General features: G+C 43.0%; 1 protein-coding gene across 3 annotated transcripts in view; it reads left to right on the top strand.

The window, feature by feature from the left end:
• The first annotated feature begins 1,256 nt into the window (after positions 1-1,256).
• FAM3C (FAM3 metabolism regulating signaling molecule C) overlaps positions 1,257-8,126 on the top strand; it is a 52,303-nt gene continuing 45,433 nt past the window's right edge. Inside the window, exon 1 of one of the 3 annotated variants that reach the window (XM_035021002.1) lies at positions 1,257-1,386. The gene's annotated coding sequence lies outside the window, so the exon portion shown is untranslated. Of the gene's footprint in view, positions 1,387-3,174; positions 3,360-5,489; positions 5,874-8,126 lie in introns of those variants that run through there. The other 2 variants (XM_035021004.1, XM_035021003.1) reach the window with 2 other exon arrangements.

Raw genomic sequence — 8,126 nt, 5'->3', positions numbered from 1 at the left:
TCTCTACTCAGCTGGGAGTCTGCTTGAGGATTCTCTCTCCCTCTTCCTCTGCCCCTCTGCCTACTCTCTCTCTCAGATAAGTAAATCTTTAAAAAAGAAAAAAAGAATAAAAGAAACAAAGTGCCTCATTTGTTTGAAGCTAGATGGACCTAGGCTGGAATTCCAACTTCACAGCTTACTACATTGTACTTTTGAGCAAGTTATTTAAACTTAGTTTTGGAGTCTTGATTTTTTGATTTGTTAAAAGTAATAGGCAAATAATATCTATTTTGACTAAGTTGTGAGCATTAAATGAGAACACATACCCAAAGGCCAGCAAAGGTCCAGCAGAGTACTGGGCACAAGAAGGCTCTCAGAATGCATTTCTTGCTTCCTCCGATGGAATACAAACTGCAGAATTCACAGCTATTATTTAGGTTCTGTGTTTTATATTTTTGGAGAAAAGCTAAGGCTGGGTAGAATACTTAACTATGGTGAAACCCTATTATTTTTTTAATGCAATTTAATTTCTACAACCATGTATTGTCCTGACATTCTACTTAATAATATTTAATAGTTATTCATTGTTCTGGGATGTGGATATGAACTATGAAACAATTTTGTTTTGTCGGGTCAGCTTTCATATAATGGGATTTGTACTGACTTCCCAATTAGCAACCCAATTGTAGGAAAAATGTGTGTCTAACTGCTGTGTTGCTAAATAATTTAAACAAAAACTACGTGCAAACACACGTATTTTTTTCCTTGGGCCAAATGTTTAAGGTTATCAGAGATCCAGTGCTTCAGGCAGGTAGCATTTTCCACAATAGGTTAGCTAGCTCTTAAGGAGTCAAAAGGTAATTGCCGAAGATGCTACGTTGATTAAGACTATCTCATAGAATCGATTCTCTAGAACGGGGCTGGTTATCTTAAATTCTTTTAAGGTCAGGATTATGAAAGCGTGTGAACGAGGGGAAGGGGGGCGCGACACCTTTTCCCACTCTCGGGTGCTAGCCGCCGCCACCCGCCGCCACCCGCCGCCACCCACCGCCGCTGCCGCACCCACGTGGCAAGTCCAGATAGCTCCGCGCCGGGCGGGGCCGCCGGCCCACCTCTCCCTCCGCTCGCCGGCCCTTCCCGCCCGCCGGCCGGGCGCCCGCTCGGTCCTCCACCGCCAGGGGGCGGGCGCGGCTCCCGGCGGCGGGGGCCCATTGGTCGCGGCGGGGAAGCGGGGAGGAGGCCCAGCGGCGAGTGAGTTGGCTTCCTCCTGGCCGCTTTGAGGGGTGAGGGGAAGCCGGAGGAGCCCGGGAGGAAGCGGAGGAGGGAGCGGGAGGCGGCGGCGGCAGTGGGTGCCGTCGGCCGCCGGCAGGACTGACCGCTGAGAGGCCGGAGGCAGGCGCGAGGCCGGTGAGACGGCCGAGGAGGCGGAGGGAACCCCGGCGGAGGGCGGGGAGGGATGGTGGGCGTCTAGGGGGAGTCGGGCACGCACCTTCACCTTCAGCCTCCGCCCCCGCGGCCCCCGCCGGCTGGGGGCGGGCCCCGGGGCGCGCCGCGGAGGTCGTGGCGCTTCGTGCGGGGGAGGGGCGGGGGGCGAGCGCGGGCCGGACGGGCCGCCGGAGCACGGTTGGCGGGCGTTCGGGCCGCCGCGGCGGCGGCGCGTCCCCGGCTCGGCGGCTCCCTGCCCGGGTGCGCGGAGGGCGGGGCGGCGCCTGCACCTGGCGCTCGGCTCGGCGCCCCAGCCGGGGCTGCACCTGGGTGCGTGCCTCGCTGGGGCCGCGGCTCGCCGTCGGAAACCCGGGCCCAGGGCTCTGAAGAGGCGAGGGTGGAACTGGATGTTGCATTTGTGCTCTGTGGAGGGCCGTCTTGGCTCACTTGTAAAGTTTCAGCGTCTCCTAAACTGGAGGTACTTCTCAGTTTTAAAATTCATCCAGCTCACCGATATTGGGTGCCATTGATGAACGTGCTGTTCCTTCCTTCTTTTTCTTCCCCATTTTCTTCCCCGTCCTCAAAATTCTCTACGGTGTACCATGGTTAGTGACCCTAGATCTAAATAATATAATGACAAATTGATGATTTGAGGTTGAGATCTACCAGCTGTGTTTCATCATCATCTCCCCCACCCTACTTTTTTTAAGTTTCATGTAATAGAAAGCTGCTGTCTAATCGACAGAACCTTTTGTTATCATTTTCTTTAGTCAGAAATATATAGATACAAGATATACTAGGTGATTTTAGATTGCTTGCTGGGCACTGTGCTGTATGCTTTCATATGCACATTTATTGCTCACAAGCCGAAGAGTAAGTCCTTTTATCTGTCTTTCTGATTTTTACAGTTGAAAATGTGAACTCTTCTAGAGGTTAAGTAAAGGTTGACGGTGACAGTAGATGCCAGACCCCTTGGACCCTTGACTACCTTGTGGGGTTAGTGGTATGCACTCAGATTTACCAAGTTTTTGGAAACGTTGCTGATATTCATACCGTGCGTGCATTATGGAGTACAAAGAGATCTCCATTTTAACTTAGAAAATAACTAGTTTATGCTCTTCAACAAGAAATTGGCAGAATCGGCATCAGTTTGGGTCATATCATTAATTGTACCTCTTTCTAAAGGCTGCCAGTCTCGAGTTCTTTAGCTGTTTACTGAAGTTACCACCCGGCCCCCCATTTTATACAGGTGTTAGAAGCTTTGTTTCACAAATTCCATGTAATGTTTTCTCAGCTCGCTGAAGACTAGCGTTTCTTGATAGTGAAAAATAAAGAGTCTGATGCAGTGATTCTCAACCAGGGGATCTCTTAAAATCAAACACAATTGAGGCTTTTTAAAGAGGCCATAGGCCACAGGCCTCCATCCTCCAAAATCCCCATGGGAGGGGACTTTTGTTTCAAAAGGGAATCAGAATAAGACTGAGCACCCCTGGGTTAAAGTGGCTTTCAAAATAAACTTAATAGATATTTTATTACAGTTACAAAATTTGGATTGCTACCTTAAGCATTGGTAATTAATCTTTCATAATTAATGAAGATACATTAATGAGGGAAGGTAATTGGAGAGAGGGACAAAGGGTTAAGAGATTGTTGAATGGCAAAAAGTGGTAGTCTCGGTTTTGGGTCATCAGTCTTTTTTTTTTTTTTTTTTTACCACATATGTCCCTGCAACTTTTTCTCCCTAGCACACAAAAACTCACCAGGGGCCATCAGTGGATGACTAAACAAAATGTGGAATGCATCCATACATGGAATATCATTTAGTCATAAAGTCAATGAAGTATTCTTACATGCTGTCCTACGGATGAACTCTAAAACATCATGCTGAGTCAAAGAACTGAGACATAAGAGATCCCATCTTATAGGACTCCATCTATATAAAATATCCAGAACAGGTAAATCCACAGGGACAGAAAGCAGACTAATGGTTGCCAGGGGCTCAAGGGAAAAGGGGATGGGGAGTAACTGTTTAATGGGTATGAGGTTTCCTTCTGGAATGATAAAGTGTTTTAGAACTGAACAGAGGTGATGCCTGCACACCACTGTGAAGGTATTAAATGCCACGGAGTTGTACACTTTAACATAGTAAATTTTATGTTAAATGAATTTAATTTCCTAAAGAAAGAAATCAGAAAAAAACTCACCAGAGTAAAACTGGAAAAATCATAAAGAGTAGATGAAAAATTAATTGGATTAGAAATAAGGGAAATGTAAGTCATCTTAGAACAGCTTCAATCAAATGGAGGAGGCCAATGAAAAAGAGAATGAAAATACCAGTGGGGTAAGCAGTGGAAACTTAGAAGAACGGGAACACTTAATTTCCCCCTCTGAAAGTCAGCTGACTGTATTTTAGGAGCTGAATAAAAGTCACAAAACCTCTTAAAGTTTAAATATCTTAGGAATCTTGCTCAGTCTCCCCAAATTAAGAAAATAAGGCCTTGCATGGAATTAAATAATTTGGTTAATGCCATTCATGAATCAACTAAATGCAGAACTATTGCTTAAAAGCCAGATACGTGATCCCAAGGACAGGAATCCTTGTGAACTAAGTACCGAACAAACGTATGTTACTATCCGAAGCTCTGAGCTAGCTGGATTTTTGTGAGACCTGGGGTCAAAATTTGTTGGTTCTTGGGTCTTGCACCTTTCAGCTTTAAGAATGTTAAATGTATTTAGTTTTATTTTTGCCCTTGTTCTCAGTGATAGGTATTTTTGTCAGCCCATCTCTCTTTTCCTGGATGGTACAGTGTGGGATTAAGTGGTTTACATTACAGCTGTTTAACCCGCAGTTGTAGAACTCGGAAGGAGCAGGCTGAACTGTCATTTTCTGTTTTTGGCATGTTGGTGCTCCCAGTTACAGAAATCTGATCACCATTTGATTTCTTCCACTGGATTATAACTTTTTAAGCGAAATTCTGCTTTGGTGGGTGAGGAAAAACTACAAGAAAACATTTGGGTAATTTTGAATCTAATACTGTTGTAACCATTGCAAACAAGAGTTCTCTCTGCTCTGTTCCTCAGTACTTGTCTCCAGATTTATTCACTGCCTGCTTTTCCCTCCTCACCCCAACAGGAGATCTGGCCCAGAGTCAGGCTGATTTCCATTCATTGTTAAGGAAATAATGAAATTCTTGTTTTATAAGTTTTACTTTGGGCTTTTTTGGCCTTGATGTGTCTCACCAGCCCCCCCCCTCCATCTCGAAACTTCTCTGTGTGTTTGGATTGCTGTACTGTAGATCTGAAGTTCTCAGATCTGAGTGAGAGTGAGAACCACCTGGGGAGCTCATTAAACATGCAGGAGTTTTAATCCTCCTAGGGATTCTGGGTTCAGGAATTTGCATTTTAAAAAGCCCACCAATAATTGTGGTGTCTGTGCTGTGGGTTACATTGTAGTTAGGGCTTCAAAGAACCAGATACGCTGTTTCATTGAATCTAAGATATTTGTAAGGTACACCATTATTTTATATACTACCATGGGGGAAAATGTGATTGTAAACCTCATCCTAGTTTAAGACATGTTATAATGGACATGTTAGAATGAGGGAAGTAGGGGCACCTGGGTGGCTCAGATGGTTAAGCGTCTGCCTTCGGCTCAGGTCATGATCCCAGGGTCCTGGGATCGAGCCCCACATCGGGCTCCTGGCTCAGCGGGGAGCCTGCTTTTCCCTCTGCCTCTGCCTCTTCCCCTGCTCATGCTCTCTATCTCTGTGTCTCAAATGAATAAATAAAATCTTTAAAAAAAAAAAAAAAAGAATGAGGGAAGTAGTGTATACCTTACAATCAATAAAATCATCTCAGGTGCTCCAGGAACCACAGGCCGCTCTTAAGGTAAATGATTATTATGAGTCATGGAAGCTATGAGATACAAGAATTACAGTGTAGCATTTCTTCAGATCTTTTACCATGTAAAGTATTTGTTTACAATATGATTTAATGTAAGGGGTCCTTACCTGACATTTATTTGTAATGAAGATTATACTGATGACTTGTTTTAAAATGCAAGGTAGCTGGATGGAAGGCTGTAATGCACTCCAGTTTGGCCCCATATCATTTTCATCCTATCCATTTCCAGTCATTTATGTGTTGATAGTTCAGTTCAGAAGTCTTATTTCTAGTTTCTTTGTACTTTAGTGATTTCCATTTTGTAATTACTGAGATATTAATGTAATGTCACATTGACATCATGTGTGGCTTGATCATTTGATTTCTATCTTTCTTATCACCCTTTTTCTTTTAGAGAGTCCCTCTTGATGCCAGGAGGTGATACTATGCATGTATACCAGCCATCTACTGTCCGATCTTGAGTAGTTACAGGATATAGTGGTAATAATCAGGGTAAACAGCAGTGTGTCTCTGAATAAACCTGAACTCTGGCTGCCAACTCAAGAAGGGCCTTTGTGGCATATCAGGACTGAATGACAGAATGCCCGTGGGTTCCAACAAACCTTTCTCCACTAATGAGAATTCAGCAAAGAGCAACCCCACCTACTTATGGTGCTTCCTTCAGTGGTATCATCTTAGAAAATGAAATATTTTTGTCAGGAAGAGGTTGGTTAGCCCTGTTAGATTTGGGAGGGGAAGCAGAACACATGTCCATTTAGTTTTTAATCACATGAAGTGTTTACAGAAAATGTGGTTAAAAAGCTTGTTGATCGGGGCGCCTGGGTGGCTCAGTTGGTTAAGCGACTGCCTTCGGCTCAGGTCATGATCCTGGAGTCCTTGGATCGAGTCCCGCATCGGGCTCCCTGCTCAGCGGGGAGCCTGCTTCTCTCTCTGACCCTCCCCCCTCTCATGTGCTCTCTCTCTCTCATTCTCTCTGTCTCGAATAAATAAATAAATAAATAAATAAATAAATAAATAAATAAATAAATAAATAAATAAATAAAAAAGATTAAAAAAAAAAAAAGCTTGTTGATCAACTGAAATATTTCCGAAATCTGATACCTCAAATTTCTGAAGAGGTAAGAACTTTAGATCTCTAGCTAATTCACATTGGTTGAAGGAGTTGGACTAGGGAATCCTTAACATTGAGATGAATCATGTTGAAATACATTTGCTCTTAGGATGTGGTGTGGGTGGTCTGCCAGGTGTGGTTACTTCTCCCTCCGTTGAGTCTTTGGGGTGAGGTTGTTCTAGGAGAGGCACGGGCATGATTTTACTTAGCAGGGCACCTTCGCTTTTGTACATGGAGAGACAGGTTGATTGTTACAGTTATACTTTGTCATATTTCATTGTTAGAAGAAAGGCATTTTATCTAGCTGCTGTAGATCAGGTAGAAGTTTTCAAAGAGTTGCTCTCTCCATTCCCTGCCTGGAGAACCAACTAAAAACAAGGTGTAGGTATTTATGGTGGACTGTGGAGGAAAGCAAAATTCACCCAGAACAATCCCAGTATGCTTCATATTAAGCATTGGTTAGCATTCTGGAGGGGAGTTAGAAACACTTTCTTGCTCATCTGTGCTTTTTCATAGTATGTTTTTAATTCTGTTTGTTTTTTAGCCATAATTAGCTACTAATCCTCTTTTTAATGTATTTTGAATATGATGCATTACAAAATAAGAAAAGCCATTTGATGGTAGTTCAAATAGTAAAAAATCTAGGCATAGATTATATCCCTCTCTTCCCAACGTTTTCAATAGGAAATTAAAATTCTTTTCTGAAAGACTTATTCATTGGTACTCTTGAGCCATTATTTAAGTTTTGGTCTGTTGCTTTACAGTCTCACCTTTTTGAAAGCTGCTTTGCAGAAGGAGTAGTTACATTCATGTTTTTCCTCAGTGATCATTTGAAAAAAATGGTTATTCTTGACATTATAGAATCCATACAGATCTCCTCTCCCCATTCCCAGGAGTGTGTGGATTTTTTGCTCCTTTTTTCTTCTAGTCAAAAGAAGGTTAGTTTGGTCCTTTAAAAACCTGGGATACTTTTCTAATTGTTAGGTAGTCATTTAAAAAATTGGGGTGCCTAGGTGGCCAGGTCGGTTAAGCGTCTGACTCTTGATTTCCGGTCAGGTCATGATCTCAGGGTTGTGAGATCGAGCCCTGTATTGGGCTCTGCACTGAGCTTGGAGCCTGCTTAAGATTCTCTCCCTCTGCCCCTCACCCCCACCCCTGCTTGCATGCACTCTCTCTTTCTCTCAAAGAAAAAAAATTTTTTTTCCTTTAATTATTACCAGGTTAAACCTACCCAGTTTTTAAAAGGTGTGTAACGTGTGTATGTTGAAGTGGTAGACTCTTTTAAATAGATGCATTTTCTAGGATTGAGAATCAGAGTGGCCTACTGGTACTGAAATACTTTCTGAAGTTAGTAATCGGATTTTTTTCTGTTAAGCATTTAGTTTTAATAACACCAAATTCTATTAAATTCACAATATTCATAACACAATGAGAGCAGCTCAGATGTCATGATCAGTTTTTAAATGTTCTGGTGCTTTCAAATGAATGCAGTCTTCTCACCCCTCTTCATTTTGTTATTTCAAAAATGTATCCAGCCTGGCAAGGGTGAGTGTGCGGTGAGACAGGGTACTTGATAGCAGTCTGCAGCTACTATAGTGATAGTTGTTGGGTTTTTTTTTTTTAAGTAAAGATTTTTGAAAGCTTAATATTTGCAATTTTAAAAGTTGATCAAACATCGGATACACACCCACCCCCTTTAAGCCTATCA

Source organism: Mirounga leonina, unplaced genomic scaffold (assembly GCF_011800145.1).
Source record: "Mirounga leonina isolate KUSES-001 unplaced genomic scaffold, KU_Mleo_1.0 Mir_174, whole genome shotgun sequence".
NCBI lineage: Eukaryota > Metazoa > Chordata > Mammalia > Carnivora > Phocidae > Mirounga > Mirounga leonina.
This window is presented reverse-complemented; position numbering and strand designations above follow the sequence as displayed.